The sequence below is a fragment of the Canis aureus genome, chromosome 25 (genome assembly GCF_053574225.1).
Source record: "Canis aureus isolate CA01 chromosome 25, VMU_Caureus_v.1.0, whole genome shotgun sequence".
NCBI classification, from domain to species: domain Eukaryota; kingdom Metazoa; phylum Chordata; class Mammalia; order Carnivora; family Canidae; genus Canis; species Canis aureus.
Genome location: NC_135635.1, coordinates 26,696,213 through 26,716,071, shown reverse-complemented (window position 1 = coordinate 26,716,071; position 19,859 = coordinate 26,696,213). Strand labels below are relative to the sequence as shown.

The 19,859-nt window shown below is 42.8% G+C and overlaps 2 pseudogenes across 2 annotated transcripts in view; both read right to left on the bottom strand.

Annotated features, from left to right (window-relative positions):
- LOC144297116 (cationic amino acid transporter 3 pseudogene) overlaps positions 1-19,859 on the bottom strand; it is a 153,139-nt pseudogene that overhangs the window by 98,628 nt on the left and 34,652 nt on the right. The window lies entirely within an intron of this gene.
- LOC144297638 (cationic amino acid transporter 3 pseudogene) lies at positions 11,118-13,195 on the bottom strand (annotated as a pseudogene).

Sequence of the window (19,859 nt, the reverse complement as noted above, 5' to 3'; positions counted from 1 at the left end):
GGAAGGTGGAGCAGGGGATTCCTGCCCTGTGTCTGCCTTCAAACCACCTGCAGGTCCTCCTGCCTCCTGCTTCTAGGAGCTTTGCTTCCTGTTTTCTAAAGAAGTAACAGAGACATTCAACTCCTCTTATCATCCTTGCTTCTGTTAGAGCTCATCACATTTTTAATAAGTTAGTTCCACAAATGACCAGTTTCTCACAGTCTAAATTCTAGATTGCTTCACTGGTGTAATTTTCAGTTCTTCTCTTTCTGGGATGGCTCAAATAGAGAGTCACACATGAAAGCAAAGAAACAAATAAAATGGCTTCTCCTAGACCTTCCATGAGGAGATTCTAGGATAATAGAGGTGGTTACCTGGGTAGAATGCACACAAGGCTGGCTGTGTATTAGACTAGAATGTAAAAGTCAGGAGCCAATTACCTTGTGGCCACTGCAAACCTGTTTTATTGTAGCAGATTCATAAGGGCTCCACAGCAGTCTAGCACGTTGGCCATGAACCTCCCATAAAGAAAACTCATAAAAAAAAAAAAAAAGAAAACTCATTGAGGTTCCCTTGGGAAGAGGTGAAAAAAATATCAAGGTTTGCTACAAACACACCAAATAGGGCCGGGGCTGGAAGGCAGCTGGTTCCTTATAGCTGGTTGAACTCCTTCAGGATTTGTACACACACACACACACACACACACACACACACACACACACCATTCACCCAAAGGGGAACATAACAAATATGCCCATGTTTACAGACCTACCAAGATAATCATAACCCACTCCTTGGTGCATATTTCCACTCAAATTCAAACACATATGTCCATATAGTAGACACACACACATGACTTTCAATGAGGTGCTTTATCAACCTATGCACCCAGCCACACCCCCATTCCAAGCTCCTGACTGCAGAGCAGGGCACAGTGAGAGTGAAGGAGACAGTGTCTGAGTATGAGTTGCATGTGTCACTAAGTGTGTCTCTGATTATAGCCACGAAACACATAGAAATTGTTTTTCATTATTCACCATATGATATTATCCGCTGCCCTTCAGTTACCTGTATGCCATCAAGTTTCAATCACCATCTATTCCTTACTGACTGGCTATTCCTTGCAGAGTATAGCTCAGGGGTTAGAGGCATCAACTTTGCTCAATCTTGGTACAAATCTGAGCTTCACTACTTACTTTACACAAATGACTTAACCTCTCTGAGCCTTACTTTCAACTTTTGTAAATTAAGCATAAAAATACTCATCTCAGACACCTGGGTGGCTCAGTGGTTGAGCGTCTGCCTTTGGCTCAGGTCGTGATTCTGGGATCCTGGGATCAAGTCCTGTATTGGGCCCCCTGCAGGGAGCCTGCTTCTCCCTCTGCCTATGTCTCTGCCTCTCTCAATATCTCATGAATAAATAAATAAAAATCTTTAAAAAGTACTCATCTCATACAACTTTTGTCTTAAATAAGTGATTATGTAAAGTGTTTGAACAAAGTATAGGGTATAGTACTCAGCAAATCATAGCTATTACTATCTAGCATCTATGTTTCTCTTGCTTCATCTTTACATGTGAAAAGGCTTCAGCTGGAGGTTTGGTTTTCAAAGTGTGGTCCCTGGACCAGCAGTATCAGCATCTCCTTATACCATGTGAGAAGTAGAAGTTCTGGGCCCCACCCAGACCTACTGAGTTCCAAACCCTGGAGAGAGGGGCAATCTATTTTCAGAAGCCCTTCAGGTGAGGTGACAACTGCTGAAGTTTGAGCATCACTGAGCAGAGTACTATTCGTGGCCTCCCTCAATCCCCCTCTCTCACTGTGACATTGATTACTGAGTTGAAGAGACAGCAGTGAGCATGCCCAGCTCAACCCCTTGCAATTTTTTGTTGGTATTCTTTTTTTTTTTTTTGAACACATGATATCTTTCCATTTATTTATGTGCATTAATTTCTTACAGCAATTTTTAAAAATTTAAACAAAATTTTTAGTTTCCAGTTGACAAGTCTTTCTCCTCTTTGGTTTACTTTATTCTTAAGTATTTTATTATTTTTTCTAACTATTATAAATGGGATTGTTTCCTTAATTTTTTTTAATTTATTTTTTATTGGTGTTCAATTTACTAACATACAGAATAACCCCCAGTGCTCGTCACCCATTCACTCCCACCCCCCGCCCTCCTCCCCTTCCACCACCCCTAGTTCGTTTCCCAGAGTTAGCAGTCTTTACGTTCTGTCTCCCTTTCTGATATTTCCCACACATTTCTTCCCCCTTCCCTTATATTCCCTTTCACTATTATTTATATTCCCCAAATGAATGAGAACATATAATGTTTGTCCTTCTCCGACTGGCTTACTTCACTCAGCATAATACCCTCCAGTTCCATCCACGTTGAAGCAAATGGTGGGTATTTGTCATTTCTAATAGCTGAGTAATATTCCATTGTATACATAAACCACATCTTCTTTATCCATTCATCTTTCGTTGGACACCGAGGCTCCTTCCACAGTTTGGCTATCGTGGCCATTGCTGCTATAAACATCGGGGTGCAGGTGTCCCAGCGTTTCATTGCATTTGTATCTTTGGGGTAAATCCCCAACAGTGCAATTGCTGGGTCGTAGGGCAGGTCTATTTTTAACTGTTTGAGGAACCTCCACAGAGTTTTCCAGAGTGGCTGCACCAGTTCACATTCCCACCAACAGTGTATGAGGGTTCCCTTTTCTCCACATCCTCTCCAACATTTGTTGTTTCCTGCCTTGTTAATTTTCCCCATTCTCACTGGTGTGAGGTGGTATCTCATTGTGGTTTTGATTTGTATTTCCCTGATGGCAAGTGATGCAGAGCATTTTCTCATGTGCATGTTGGCCATGTCTATGTCTTCCTCTGTGAGATTTCTGTTCATGTCTTTTGCCCATTTCATGATTGGATTGTTTGTTTCTTTGGTGTTGAGTTTGATAAGTTCTTTATAGATCTTGGAAACTAGCCCTTTATCTGATACGTCATTTGCAAATATCTTCTCCCATTCTGTAGGTTGTCTTTTAGTTTTGTTGACTGTATCCTTTGCTGTGCAAAAGCTTCTTATCTTGATGAAGTCCCAATGGTTCATTTTTGCTTTTGTTTCTTTTGCCTTCGTGGATGTATCTTGCAAGAAGTTACTATGGCCGAGTTCAAAAAGGGTGTTGCCTGTGTTCTTCTCTAGGATTTTGATGGAATCTTGTCTCACATTTAGATCTTTCATCCATTTTGAGTTTATCTTTGTGTATGGTGAAAGAGAGTGGTCTAGTTTCATTCTTCTGCATGTGGATGTCCAATTTTCCCAGCACCATTTATTGAAGAGACTGTCTTTCTTCCAATGGATAGTCTTTCCTCCTTTATCGAATATTAGTTGCCCATAAATTTCAGGGTCCACTTCTGGATTCTCTATTCTGTTCAACTGATCTATGTGTCTGTTTTTGTGCCAGTACCACACTGTCTTGATGACCACAGCTTTGTAGTACAACCTGAAATCTGGCATTGTGATGCCCCCAGATATGGTTTTCTTTTTTAAAATTCCCCTGGCTATTCGGGGTCTTTTCTGATTCCACACAAATCTTAAAATAATTTGTTCTAACTCTCTGAAGAAAGTCCATGGTATTTTGATAGGGATTGCATTAAACATGTATATTGCCCTGGGTAACATTGACATTTTCACAATATTAATTCTGCCAATCCATGAGCATGGAATATTTTTCCATCTCTTTGTGTCTTCCTCAATTTCTTTCAGAAGTGTTCTATAGTTTTGAGGGTATAGATCCTTTACTTCTTTGGTTAGGTTTATTCCTAGGTATCTTATGCTTTTGGGTGCAATTGTACATGGGATTGACTCCTTAATTTCTCTTTCTTCAGTCTCATTGTTAGTGTATAGAAATGCCACTGACTTCTGGGCATTGATTTTGTATCCTGCCACGCTACCGAATTGCTGTATGAGTTCTAGCAATCTTGGGGTGGAGACTTTTGGGTTTTCTATGTAGAGTATCATGTCATCGGCGAAGAGGGAGAGTTTGACTTCTTCTTTGCCAATTTGAATGCCTTTAATGTCTTTTTGTTGTCTGATTGCTGAGGCTAGGACTTCCAGTACTATGTTGAACAGCAGTGGTGAGAGTGGACATCCCAGTCTTGTTCCTGATCTTAGGGGAAAGGCTCCCAGTGCTTCCCCATTGAGAATGATATTTGCTGTGGGCTTTTCATAGATGGCTTTTAAGATGTCGAGGAATGTTCCCTCTATCCCTACACTCTGAAGAGTTTTGATCAGGAATGGATGCTGTAGTTTGTCAAAGGCTTTCTCTGCATCCAATGAGAGGATCATATGGTTCTTGGTTTTTCTCTTGCTGATATGATGAATCACATTGATTGTTTTACGGGTGTTGAACCAGCCTTGTGTCCCAGGGATAAATCCTACTTGGTCATGGTGAATAATTTTTTTAATGTACTGTTGGATCCTATTGGCCAGTATCTTGTTGAGAATTTTTGCATCCATGTTCATCAGGGATATTGGTCTGTAATTCTCCTTTTTGGTGGGGTCTTTGTCTGGTTTTGGAATTAAGGTGATGCTGGCCTCATAGAACGAATTTGGAAGTACTCCATCTCTTTCTATCTTTCCAAACAGCTTTAGGAGAATAGGTATGGTTTCTTCTTTAAACGTTTGATAAAATTCCCCTGGGAAGCCATCTGGCCCTGGACTCTTGTGTCTTGGGAGGTTTTTGATGACTGCTTCAATTTCCTCCGTGGTTATTGGCCTGTTCAGGTTTTCTATTTCTTCCTGTTCCAGTTTTGGTAGTTTGTGGCTTTCCAGGAATGCGTCCATTTCTTCTAGATTGCCTAATTTATTGGCGTATAGCTGTTCATAATATGTTTTTAAAATCGTTTGTATTTCCTTGGTGTTGGTAGTGATCTCTCCTTTCTCATTCATGATTTTATTAATTTGAGTCTTCTCTCTCTTCTTTTTAATAAGGCTGGCAAATGGTTTATCTATCTTATTAATTCTTTCAAAGAACCAACTCCTGGTTTTGTTGATCTGTTCCACAGTTCTTCTGGTCTCGATTTCGTTGAGTTCTGCTCGAATCTTTATTAACTCCCTTCTTTTCTTGGGTGTAGGATCTATTTGCTGTTTTTTCTCTAGCTCCTTTATGTGTAAGGTTAGCTTTTGTATTTGAGTTCTTTCCAGTTTTTGAATGGATGCTTGTATTGCCATGTATTTCCCCCTTAGGACTGCTTTTGCAGCATCCCAAAGATTTTGAACGGTTGTATCTTCATTCTCATTAGTTTCCATGAATCTTTTTAATTCTTCCTTAATTTCCTGGTTGACCCTTTTATCTTTTAGCAGGATGGTCCTTAACCGCCACGTGTTTGAGGTCCTTCCAAACTTCTTGTTGTGATTTAGTTCTAATTTCAAGGCATTATGGTCTGAGAATATGCAGGGGACAATCCCAATCTTTTGGTATCGGTTCAGACCCGATTTGTGACCCAATATGTGGTCTATTCTGGAGAAAGTTCCATGTGTGCTTGAGAAGAATGTGTATTCAGTTGAGTTTGGATGTAAAGTTCTGTAGATATCTGTGAAATCCATCTGGTCCAGTGTATCATTTAAAGCTCTCGTTTCTTTGGAGATGTTGTGCTTAGAAGACCTATCGAGTATAGAAAGAGCTAGATTGAAGTCACCAAGTATAAGTGTATTATTATCTAAGTATTTCTTCACTTTGGTTAATAATTGATTTAAAATAAAAAAATTAAAAAAAAAAAAAAAAAAGGGATCCCTGGGTGGCGCAACGGTTTGGCACCTGCCTTTGGCCCAGGGCGCGATCCTGGAGACCCGGGATCGAATCCCACATTGGGCTCCCGGTGCATGGAGCCTGCTTCTCCCTCTGCCTGTGTCTCTGCCTCTCTCTCTCTCTCTCTCTCTCTCATAAATAAAAAAATTAAAAAAAAAAATAATTGATTTATATATTTGGCAGCTCCCACATTCGGGGCATATATATTGAGGATTGTTAAGTCCTCTTGTTGAACAGATCCTTTAAGTATGATATAGTGTCCCTCTTCATCTCTCACTACAGTCTTTGGGGTAAATTTTAGTTTATCTGATATAAGGATGGCTACCCCTGCTTTCTTTTGAGGACCATTTGAATGGTAAATGGTTCTCCAACCTTTTATTTTCAGGCAGTAGGTGTCCTTCTGTCTAAAATGAGTCTCTTGTAGACAGCAAATAGATGGGTCCTGCTTTTTTATCCAGTCTGAAACCCTGCGCCTTTTGATGGGGTCATTAAGCCCGTTCACGTTCAGAGTTACTATTGAGAGATACGAGTTTAGTGTCATCATGATATCTATTCAGTCCTTGTTTTTGTGGACTGTTCCACTGAACTTCTTCTTAAAGGGGAATTTTAAGAGTCCCCCTTAAAATTTCTTGCAGAGCTGGTTTGGAGGTCACATATTCTTTTAGTTGCTGCCTGTCTTGGAAGCTCTTTATCTCTCCTTCCATTTTGAAGGAGAGCCTTGCTGGATAAAGTATTCTTGGTTGCATGTTCTTCTCCTTTAGGACCCTGAATATATCCTGCCAGCCCTTTCTGGCCTGCCAGGTCTCTGTGGAGAGGTCTGCTGTTACCCTAATACTCCTCCCCATAAAAGTCAGGGATTTCTTGTCTCTTGCTGCTTTAAGGATCTTCTCTTTATCTTTGGAATTTGCAAGCTTCACTATTAAATGTCGAGGTGTTGAACGGTTTTTATTGATTTTAGGGGGGGATCTCTCTATTTCCTGGATCTGAATGCCTGTTTCCCTTCCCAGATTAGGAAAGTTTTCAGCTAGAATTTGTTCAAATACATATTCTGGCCCTCTGTCCCTTTCGGCGCCCTTGGGAACCCCAATTAAACGTAGGTTTTTCTTTCTCAGGCTGTCGTTTATTTCCCTTAATCTATCTTCATGGTCTTTTAATTGTCTCTTTTTTCCTCAGTTTCCCTCTTTGCTATCAACTTGTCTTCTATGTCACTCACTCTTTCTTCCACCTCGTTAACCCTCGTCGTTAGGACTTCTAGTTTGGATTGCATCTCATTCAATTGATTTTTAATTTCTGCCTGATTAGCTCTAAATTCTGCAGTCATGAAGTCTCTTGAGTCCTTTATACTTTTTTCTAGAGCCACCAGTAGGTGTATAATAGTGCTTCTGAATTGGCTTTCTGACATTGAATTGTAATCCAGATTTTGTAACTGTGTGGGAGAGAGGACTGTTTCTGATTCTTTCTTTTGAGGTGAGGTTTTCCTTCTAGTCATTTTGCTCAGTGCAGAGTGGCCAAAAGCAAGTTGTATTGGGAAAAAGAGAAAAAGAGAGGAGAGAAAGAAGGAAAGAAAAGAGAAAGAGAAAAGAAAGGGGAAGAAAAAAAAACGGAAAGAAAAAAAAGAAGAAAAAGAGAAAGAAAAAGAAAGGAGAAAAAAAGGGGGTGGGGGAAGGAAACAAATCAAAAAGCAAAAAAAAAAAAAAAAAAAAAAGAACCACTGGGGAGTATCTTCTGATTCTGTGTACTTTAAGTCCCTTGGCTTCTCCTGGAAGTTGTCAGTCAGTCTAGCTGGTGTTCTGGGGGAGGGGCCTGTTGTGCTGATTTTCAGGTGTTAGCAGTTGGGGGAGCTGCTGTGCCCCTGCCTGGTGCAGGGCTCAGTGGGGGTTGTTTACCCCGTGAGGCCGCAGGAGGAACAGCCCCAGTGGCGGGGCAGCTCTGGAAACCTGGATTCAGCTCCGGCAGGAACTCCGTCTGCAGGGCCTGGAGGCTCCGGGCGGGGCCGCTGATCTGCTCACCTGGGGCAGGAGCATCCTGGCTGTCCTGGGCCCTCCCGGCCTCTGCCTGTCCCGGGGGAGGCGGGATCCTGGGCTGTGTCCCGGCGCCCTGTGCTCCGGAGCCTGCGCTGTTGGATTCGCGCTCCCGGGCCGCGCAACCCCCTCCGCGGAGCCGCCGCCCGAGCCCCTCCAAGCTGCTCCTGGAACCGCGCAGCCCCCTCCGCGGAGCCTCTTCCTCCGCCCGAGCCCCTCCGAGCTGCTCCCGGGGCCGCGCAGCCCCCTCCGCGGAGCCGCCGCCCGAGCCCCTCCGAGCTGCTCCGGGTCCCGCTGGGTCCCCCGTGCGCGCTGCAGCCCTTAGGGAGCTCGGCGCACTCTCCTGGGCGCAGGTGTCTGTTACTGTCCCAGGGAACCCGAGGGCATCCCCGCCCTCCTGGGTCCTGCTCCCACTCCCCACGAGCCCCTTCCGCCCGGGAAGGTCGGTGCAGCTCCTGCTCCTCCGGGACGGGGCTCTCCTGTCCTGGGGACACTCGCCCCGGCCTCAGCCCGGCTCCTCGCGGGGCCCCTCCCCCTTGGAGGCCTTTGTTTCTTTACTTCTTTTTCCCCGTCTTCCTACCTTGATAGAAGCGCGAACTCTTCTCACTGTTGCATTCCAGCTGGTCTCTCTTTAATTCTCAGGCCGAATTCATAGATTTTCAGGATGATTGGAAGGTTTTCTAGGTAATTTGGTGGAGACAGGTGATTTGGAGACCCTACTCCTCCGCCATCTTGCTCCTCCCCTGGTTTTCTTTTTGTATCCAGAACCACCCTGACCACAAAGACACATGCATTCCAACCTACTTACATAGGAGAAAATCTAACAAAAGGCTCTTTCCTGTGGTGGAGAGTCGTGGGGTGCTCAGCACTACTTGTGATGAGGAGTAAGTCTGTCTAATTTAGCGATGTGGGATTAGCAAACCAATTAGGCTGCAGATCTACAGTTAATGGTTTAATCATGTCTTTATATCTTGATTATCAACTGGTTTCAAACATAGGAGGGGGACGTGGGGTATTATTTATTGTACCTCTATGGCTCTAACAATAGATTGTAGTGAGAAGTGGGCAGGACACAGGTACAGATCATGGGCAGTAGAGAGACCTAGTTGAGAGAATAGGACAGAAGAACCAGAGGTAATTCGAGAATTTGTTAACTACACAGAACTTTACAAATGATTGGTTGTGACCTCTCCTGTTACAGATAAATAAGCAGAGCATGAAAGGCACTGAGGGGCTTGCCCAAGGTTACATTGCTGGTTAGTGGTAGAAACCAGACCAGTACCCAGGACATCTGGCTCTCAGTTGTACACTTTCTGAGCAGGTGGATCAAAGCAGACCTCAGCAGAGAAACTAAGTCCAAGAATACAGATGTTGCCAATTAGAAGAACCAGCCCCAGGGATTTTCAGCATGGGCAGTGGGTTCAAAGCCAAAGTGCTCTGTGCTCACAAAGGAAAGCTCTACTCCAATCCACCTGTGCATGCTCTGTTGCCCTCTCACACAGCAATGGCTCAGGCTACACAGCCTGCCCAGTGTGCTCTGAAACCTGCTTCATTTTCCTGTGTTTTCCTAGTCTTGTTCTCTCTGCCTACAGTCTCTCCCTGCTGCCTACATGTGTCGAAACCCTATCTTTCCCTAGAGAGAGCCAACTCCAATGCCATTCCTCTACAAAGTCTTCTCTGATTTCACTATTCAACCCTCACCCCTGTGTGAGCCACAAATGTACATCCTCTACTTTGAATTTCCAAGAGGCTTTATTTGTATATTACTTATGACAACACTTTCTACTTGGTGTTATAGCTATGCTTTACCCATTGGATTAGAATATATGAGCTCTTTAAGGATGGGCGCCATATTTCATCTTTCTCTCTATCTTTTTGACTTTTTCTAGTTTCTTTCATTTTTTTAGTGAGTCATAATTAACATACAGTGTTGTTATATTACTCTCAAGTATACAACATAATGATTCAATAATTCCACACATATCTCAATGCTCATCAAGAAAGTGTATTCTTAATTCCCTTTTTCTAAATACCCATCCCTCTACCCAATTCTCCTTTGGCAGCACCTCTTTTTCTCTGTATTTTGGAAGGAGGGTTGTGTTTGTCTCTTTTTTCCTTTTTTTTTTCATTTGTTTTATTTCTTAAATTCCATATAAGCCTAAAAGCATATGAGATTTTATCTTTTTCAGACTGACATGTTTCAAATAGCACTAAAGCCACCCAGTCCATCCATGTTGTTACAATTGACAAGATTCCATTGTTCCTTATTACTAATAGTTCATTGTATATACATAAACCACATTTTCTTTATCTATTCATCTACTGATGGACACTTGTGTTGCTTCCATATCCTGGTTATTGTAAATAATGCTGCAATGAACATGGGGTACATATTTTTTTTTCAAATTGATGTAACTAAAAAGCTATGCATAATAAAGGAAACCATCAACAAAACAAAAAGGCAACTTACTGACTGGGAGAAGTTATTTGCATATTCTATATCCAATAAGGGGTTAATACCCAAAACACATAAAGAACTTATACAACTCAGGGATGCCTGGGTGGCTCAGTGGTTGAGCATCTGCCTTTGGTTCAGGGTGTGATCCTGGGTCCTGGGATTGAGTCCCACATTAGGCTCCCTATAGGGAACCTGCTTTTCCCTCTGCCTATGTCTCTGCCTCTCTCTTTGTGTCTCTCACGAATAAGTAAATAAAATCTTTTAAAAAAAGAACTTACACAACTCAACACACACACACACACATAACAGAAAACCCCAAATAATCCAATTAAAAAATGGGCAGGGGACCTGAATAGACATTTTCCACAGAAGACATACAGATGCCCAATAGGCTAATGAAAAGATGCTCAGCATCACAATCATCAGGGAAATACAAATTGAAACTGTAATCAGATATCACTTTATACCTGTTAGTTTAGCTAAAATAAAAAAGACTAGAAAAACAAGTTTTGTCAAAGATGTGGGGAAAAAAAGAACCTTTGTGCATTGTTAGTGGGTATGTAAATTGATATAGCCACTATGGAAAATGGTATGGATGTTCCTCAAAAACTTTAAAAAAGAGCTACCATATGACTCAGTAATTCTGAATTCTGCTACTGGATATTTTCTTAAGTAATTTCTACAGCCAACACAGGGCTCAAACTCATCACCCTGAGAAGGAGAGTTGCATGCTTTACTGACAGAGCTAGCCAGGACCCCCTCTACTAGTGGATATTTGACTAGAGAAAAGGAAAACGATTTTTCAAATTTCTTTTAATAATTTTTATTTTTTTCATTTTTTATTGAAGTTCGATTTGCCAACACATGTATAACACCCAGTGCTCATTTTTTTTAAAGCTGGTGAGCAGCTATAGACACAATTGAAAAGTAGACTGAAAAAAAAAAAAGGAGAAAGAGCAAAGACTCAGGCTTCACTCCACAATAAATATGGAGCTCTATTGGTGTTCCTACCTCAACATCCCATAGGGACTTAGCTTTTCATGTGCTCAAGAGTATTCCACATTATTGTGCAGGGGATCACACTGCATTCATGTATGATTATGTCAGACCAAATATGTACTGGCACTGCTGAGTTCAAGATCTACAGTCTTGGTCCTAAGTGAAGTGGGGTTAAGGAGTCAGGCTGTGCTGGATCCCATAGCTGAAGTAGATAGCAAACCCAATCAGCATCCAGACACCAAATAGAGACCAGGTGCCAGCTATCATCTGCATCATAAGGTAAACATTCAGAAAGATGCTCAGGAGTGGGAGGAGAGGCAGAGCAGGTACCTGAAAGTGAAGGGGAGGGGGGCTCTGTGGCTGTCTCCAGATTATTCCGGTGATCCCAATGATAAGCACCAGGAGCAGCACAACCACTGTGATCCACACTGGGTCTCCAGAAAGCAGACTTGGCCACCGGGCCAGCACTAGACAGAGAAGAGTCAGCAGGAGAGCAAGCAGTGAGGAGCAAACAGAGGCAATATGGCCAGAGAGTGGAGTGGGGGTGGGGCTGCCTGGAAAAAATAGTGTTTGTAGAGCCAGCTTCTCTGCTGCAGGTCTGTCCTCCTCTTGCACCTGTGCTTCATTTCCCCCATTCTTCTTCTCAGGCTGATATCTGAGGATGAGAACAGAAAAAGCCACCAGGGAGTAAGCTAGCAGGGCCCCAACTGACCTGAGGTTAACAAGATCAGTGAGTCTAAAAAATAGCATGATTGCTGCAATAATGCCAAAGATCACATTGGCTATGATGGGGGCATATGTGCCGGTACGGATCCTGGCAAGGACAGGGTACAGGAGGCCATCGTTTGCCATCATGTGTATCACCCGATGGATGAAGTACATAATACCCCAGAAGATGACAGAAATACTACAGATAAATGCAATAGTTACAGCATAGTAGGCAGGGGCCCAGCCAATATGGAGAAATACCTCAGGCAAGGTGCTCCCAGGTCGGAGCTTATAGTAAGGCACCATAAGCGTAAGTGCCACAGAGACACCAAAATACAACAAAAAGCAGATGAGCAGTGAAATCACAATGCCCATGGGGATGGAACGCTTGTGATTCTGTGTCTCTTTGACTCTGGTAACAATAATGCTGAAACCTATAAGTAAATAGAAGCATGTAGCTGATCCATGGAGAATCCCCTGGAAGCCAAATGGCACGAATCCTCCAGAGCCCAGAAGGCCCAAGCTAGAGGTATCATTGAGTCCAGCCTTTATGTGGTCCTCTTCTGTGAGCTTCCAGTTGTGCAGGTCCCCCTTCATGAAGCCAGAGATGATGACAAAACTGAGAACCAAAACTTTCACCAAAGTGAACACTTTGAAAACTATGAAGAATGGACGAATCATCATATTGTTAAATTCTATGAGCAAAAATACAAGGATCACAGCCAAGAAGCCTACATTATCTGCAAAAACCTGAGGAACATGCTGTGAGATGCTCTCATGCAGGGTTTGAGAGATCCAGTTCCTATACAGGTTGTCAAAAATTAACGTCCAGGTCTTGATAACAATGACTGCATCAGCAACAAGGGAGAGGATGAGGTTCCAGCCAGTGATGAAAGCCCAGACTTCTCCTATAGTGATATAGGTGTAGAGATATGCAGAGCCAGAGTGGGGAACCCGGGCACCAAACTCTGCATAGCAGAGCCCAGCCAACACAGAAGTTACACCAGCCACTAAAAAGCAGATCACAGTGGCTGGTCCTGCTTTATCTCTAGCGACATCGCCAGCCAGGATATATATACCTGCACCCACTGTGCGGCCGACACCCAGGGCCACTAAATCCAGAGTGCTCATACATTTGCCAAATTGGAACTCATATATTTCTTGATCCAGTGGACGTTTGTGTACCAGTTTTCGACAAAATCTGCAAAGTGCCTCATACAGCATTCCAGCTGGAATTAAAGAAAATTCTAGAATCAGAGAGCTGTAGCAACTCCAGGAAGCCAAGAGTTTCGGATCTGGTTTGGTGAGGCTGAATTAAACCAAGTTCCTTTGGGGCTTGCTGAGGTCTGTTGCTCAGGATTCAGAGTTGCTGCTTCATATTTCTTCTGCTATATGCTGTTCCTCCAACATACCTAAGTAAACAAGAAATATTTACTGCACAATGGTGTTCAAACAACCAACCAAAGCCCAGATGTCCCATGTCACCGGTTGCAGCACAAATGTCACAGAAGCTGACACCAAAAGACATCATAGAAAAAATCAACTGGCTTTTCCTCTAGAAAAAAGGGCCAAATACAACATTCTCCTTTTTTACATACCACATGACATAATCCCACTTGGGTTCATCTAACTCATGTAGTATCATGTACTAATTAAACTGAAAGACACAGCAGGGCATGAATGTATTGTGCAATAATTCACATGTGGGGTACATGCATGGTGCTTGAGCATGAGTTATGACACATTAACTCATGGACCAGTAGGTCTCTTTACAATTACAGACCTATTTTGAAAATATTATCTTAGGCTATAATATACATATTGGCTACCTCAATCTTAAACTCTTAGCCCCTATATCAGCTAGCCAAGGTCAGATGGCACTTTGGCCCCCCTTTCTCCTCATTCTGCATTATCCATCCAGTTGTACTGATGGCCAAGAATGTACAGTCCATTCCTTTCCTTTACCCACCTAGGCCCACAGGGGTGCTGTGAACAGAGAGGAGGAGGGAGAAAGTGGCAGGACCTTCATAACTACCAGCAAGAAGGAGAGGACAAGGCTCCCTGGGAAGGAAACCCTGGAGAAATGGGGGCAGCAGCTGACCCAGGGTCCAGGGCTGAGAAGGGAGAGGAGCCAGGAAGGTGTTTTGTGAATTCTGACATTTAATCTACCTCACCCAAAACAACCAGGCAAAATTCACCAGTTTCCATTTCCACAGTTATGGCAGTATTATGGGTAGGGAGAAAAGAAATAAGTGAACTAGCTCAGTAGCTCAGTAGCTCACAACTTTCTGTGTCCTTTGTCTTTGGGCTCCAGGAGAGAGATGAGCTCATTTCTGCAGTCTCCTCACTGGCCACACTGTGCTCTCTACACACACTGCATCATCTGTAATGTCAGCTGCCAGGAGCCTGGAGAATCTGCCCTGCTCTGTGAGCTTATATTAAAACATTCACCTGTAGTGTGCCTGGATGGCTCAGTAGAGTAAATATCTCACTCTTGATTTTGGCTCAGGTCATAATCTCAGGGCCTTGAGATTCAGCCCTGGGTCTGGCTCTGAGCTCTGTGGGGAGTCTGCTTGAGATTCTGTCTCTCCCTCTGCCTCTTATGCCCCCACCCATGCACAGTTGCTCTCTTTCTCAAGTTAATAAATAAATCTTTTAAAATGCCACTCACTTGTGACTCCCAATTAATTTTTTATAAGAAGTTATTTTTAACTCTCTCAAATCATGGTCCAATATTTTTCTTAATGAAGGAATCTTGCCTGGGGTTCCTCCTTCTTCCTACCCTACTGCTATTCAAATGGACCCCTACTGAGGGAGAGCATACCTTTGGTTAAAACAATTCACAGCAATACCCTAGAAATGAGTGCTAATCTACAGAAAAAAAAAAAACAAAGTTATGCAGCACCTAGATTATGTGAAAATTGAAATGTCTTCTCTATAGATGATTAAAAGGAACCTTTGGGTTATATGCCAGACCTTCTGTCTACAAATTCATCTAGACTTCTTATTTGCCACTCACCAGTTCCAATGTTATAGCTTACTAACAAGCACCCAAGATATATAAGGAGGGTCATGGAATCTTTCTACACTATAAATTGTGACTGAGGAGTGCCCCACACACCCCCAGGCTTCAAACCCTTCCATGGTTCCCACTACGCTTCCTTAATATACTTCCTTCCTTCATAATCTGACCTATACTGATTCCTTAAGCTTCATTCTCTGCCCAGTCCCTTCCCCAGCTGTGAAATTCCACATTCATCCTGTTCCCTTCCCTCTAATGGCCTCTTGGCCCCTTCACTTAGCTAATCCCCACTTCTCTTTCCATTCCCAGATCAGAAGGTGCTTCCCCAGGAAGCCTCCCTGATCCTTACGCTGTCCTTCCTATGTGCTCTCATAGCAGCCAGGCTTCCCTCATGTGCCATTGATCCTAATGTATCCAAATTCCAGGTCAGCTGCCTGTGTCCTCCATCAGACTATGAGGTAGATGCTCAATAAATATTTGTTGAACAAATGACAACACTGAGAAGACAGACCTGAAAGAACACATAATACAGAATTCCTATCTAATTAACTTTGAGATACATACTTTTAGGCAGGCAACCTTTATAAACCCGGATCAGGTAAAGATATAAATGGTATTACCTTCCTTGCAGAAGGCAAGCAAAATGAAAAACGTGGAGGGAAAAAACCTTAGCTACCCATCATTCATGGCAGGTATGAGCCACATGAGGTGATAAAGGATTGTTTGTCTTGGAGTAAACTTGTTTTAAAATTATATCAGGCTGCCTGGAGTTAATAGGCAACAACCGACCCACGACCAGTTAGAGAATTCCTACTTTTTTTGAAGGCATCATGCTCAGGACCTGTAATCTATATGGGATGTCCTAAGGCAGAGGTTCTCACTTTGGAGGACAGAGGGAGGCCTAATGAAGACACCTGGGGAATATTTTCAAACTTCACATCTTCTCCTTCTGGAGATTCTTGTCCACTAGCCCTGTACTTCCCATGACTGCTCTAAACCATCCCAACTGACAAGACATTGTCTTCAAGTTCTAGGGAAAGAAATTCTGAAAGCTTCCTTCAAAAGAAGGCAGCACAGCTGAGTAGTTAGGAGTGAGGCTCTGCAGGGAGATTGTTCAGGTTCAAATCACAACTCAATTTCATGATTGGATTGTTTGTTTCTTTGGTGTTGAGTTTAATAAGTTCTTTATAGATCTTGGAAACTAGCCCTTTATCTGATATGTCATTTGCAAATATCTTCTCCCATTCTGTAGGTTGTCTTTGAGTTTTGTTGACTGTATCCTTTGCTGTGCAAAAGCTTCTTATCTTGATGAAGTCCCAATAGTTCATTTTTGCTTTTGTTTCTTTTGCCTTTGTGGATGTATCTTGCAAGAAGTTACTATGGCCGAGTTCAAAAAGGGTGTTGCCTGTGTTCTTCTCTAGGATTTTGATGGAATCTTGTCTCACATTTAGATCTTTCATCCATTTTGAGTTTATCTTTGTGTATGGTGAAAGAGAGTGGTCTAGTTTCATTCTTCTGCATGTGGGTGTATGAGAAAATGCTCTGCATCACTTGCCATCAGGGAAATACAAATCAAAACTACAATGAGATACCACCTCACACCAGTGAGAATGGGGAAAATTAACAAGGCAGGAAACAACAAATGTTGGAGAGGATGCGGAGAAAAGGGAACCCTCCTACACTGTTGGTGGGAATGTGAACTGGTTTGGTGCAGCCACTCTGGAAAACTGTGTGGAGGTTCCTCAAACAGTTAAAAATATACCTGCCCTACGACCCAGCAATTGCACTGTTGGGGATTTACCCCAAAGATACAAATGCAATGAAACGCCGGGACACCTGCACCCCGATGTTTCTAGCAGCAATGGCCACTATAGCCAAACTGTGGAAGGAGCCTCGGTGTCCAACGAAAGATGAATGGATAAAGAAGATGTGGTTTATGTATACAATGGAATATTACTCAGCCATTAGAAATGACAAATACCCACCATTTGCTTCAACGTGGATGGAACTGGAGGGTATTATGCTGAGTGAAGTAAGTCAGTCGGAGAAGGACAAACATTATATGTTCTCATTCATTTGGGGAATATAAATAATAGTGAAAGGGAAAATAAGGGAAGGGAGAAGAAATGTGTGGGAAATATCAGAAAGGGAGACAGAACGTAAAGACTGCTAACTCTGGGAAACGAACTAGGGGTGGTAGAAGGGGAGGAGGGCGGGGGGTGGGAGTGAATGGGTGACGGGCACTGGGTGTTATTCTGTATGTTAGTAAATTGAACACCAATAAAAAAAAAAAAACAAATCACAACTCAAGACTGGGTGTTATTCTGTATGTTGGCAAATTGAACACCAATAAAAATAAATTTATTATTAAAAAAATCACAACTCAACCTCACACCCAGTGCCTCTGGACAAATTAGTTCCTTTCTGGGATTTAGTTTCCTCAACAGCCAAGTGAGAGTAAAAGCAAATCCTTCCTATTGTAGCTGTGAGGAGTAAGTGAAATGATGCCTAGAAAGTATGTAGCTCAGAACCTAGCAAACAGTATGGACTTAATATCATCTACCTAATATTTAATCCTGAAATCTGATCCAAAGTCCATTAAAAATGACTTAGTCTTTACAAATGACAAGCCTTGAAACCATCCCCTGCAACTCAAGCCTGCTACCTAGCCCTCATGAGACAATGAAAATAGTTTTATTCCACATAATTCACCTTTAAACTCTAGGGGCTCTAACTAGACACTCTCATACATGATGGTGCTAAAACTTTGGGGTCCTATGCTCACTGAGTTATACTGGCCATCAAGAAATGCAAGGCTCAGATATAATAATAATAATAATAACAGTAACAATAATATCTTTCTGTGGGAATGCCTCATCTTATTTCTGGAAGAGGCAGTGCTGGGTACTGTGGCGGTAAGAGCAAAGACCATTATGTCAGAAATGCTGGATATGAGCCATGGTGCTTCTGAGTGACCACATGAATTTGGGTAATTTGCTCACTCTCTCTAAACCTCAGTCTTCTCGTCCACAAGGGACCTCACCTGATCTCCATCACTGGATCAGCATGAGAATTCAGTGAGAAGATCCAAACCATCATGTACCACTGGTGGAGTGTCACAGGGATCATCACCCTGAAGCTCAATTCCAGCAGAATTAAGAATGCACACAGCTGCGCAGCCCGGGTGGCTCAGAGGTTTAGCGCCGCCTTCAGTCCAGCGCCTGATCCTGGAGACCCAGGATCGAGTCCCACATTGGGTTCCCTGCATGGAGCCTGCTTCTCCCTCTGCCTGTGTCTCTTCCTCTCTCTCTCTCTCTCTCTCTCTCTCTCTCATAAATAAATAAATAAATATTTTTTTAAAAAAGAATACACACAGCCTCACATCCCAAAATCTCTCTCCAATGTGCACATTCCTAGGAAGCTGTCTCCTGAGTTCATAAGGAGCCCATGTGAGCACATTCATCACAGGACTGTTTGTGGTGGCAGGAAGTGGGGGCTGTGCCAGTGTCTGTTCCTAGAGGAATATACAAGTGAACTGTGTGTGTGCGCAGTGAAATAGAACACAGCAGTCAGAGATAATAAAGTAGGTTTATAGACAACAAGTTGGGTAGCTCTCAGAAACAATGTTATATCAAAAGAAAAAGCAGGATGATGTGTCAGCACAATGGTACTTATGTACCTTTTAAAAAACAGCCAAAAACTATTGTATATTTGTCAAGGATACACATATATATATATTAAAAATGTCAGACATTCCTCTGCTCACAAACTTCTACTGGTTTCCCTTTTCATTTAGACTAAAACCAAAGTCTTCATTTACACTGACCTACAGAGTCCTAAAGCATTTGTCATTGAACCAGCTGCCTCTCACCTTCTATTTCTATCCCTTCTCACTCATTTCTCTCTAGCAACTGGCCTCCTAAACATTCTGGCCTTCCGACATATCAGGCCAGACCCTCAGGACCTTTGCACAGGCTATCCCCTATGACTGCACCACTTCTAGCCCACATATCCACCTGGTTGCTCCCTTCGCTGCATTTGGTGAAACAGCACATTTGTAACACAGCCTTCCTGATTCATCCCATATACAACTGCAACTTACTCCTAACCACAGACTTGAATGCCCTGCTTTTCTTTCTCCCATAGCACTTGTCACTATTTACTGTACTTCATGTTTCAGTTATTTATTTGATTATGGTTTGTCTTACTCCATAAGAATGTAAGCTCCATGAAAGCGGGACTTTTTAAATTGTTTTGCTCCTGGCTCTACTTCTGCACCTACATCTGTGCCTGAGAGAGTCGGCACTGTATTTGTTGAGTGGATGAATGTATCTAAATACACATGTAGAGCATGAACTTGAAGAGCATTTGTTAAATACACTAAAGCAAGTGCCTCCAGTGAGGAGGGGAAATGACACTAGAAATAAGGATGAAGGGAGGAAATAAAATGCACTGAAAGGGGCCTGACAGGAAGTGATGATGCAAACATGCCACAATAGAGAGAGAGACTGACTCCACTCTGTGCACTGCAGGCTCCACACAGGAATTGCAGGAGATGATGTTGTGAGAAGACCTGGCATAGAGCCTGATAAGTGGCAGGCACTCAGTATATCTAAATTGAAGTGGAGTCAGAATCCTGTAATTGTCACGGTATGGAGAATACAAAGGAATACCCACCAGAAAGAGAGTGAAGAACAAGGGAAGATGGGGCACCCCTCCTACTAGTTTCCTCTGAACCCACTTCCCTTTTCCTAATTCCTCTTTCTCCTTCAGCTCCTTCCAGTGTCCTTGAAGGCTCCTGTAGTTGACACTACTGATGCTTGTACCATGTTTCTTTCTTTGGGGAACCATCCCCAGCCACCTTCC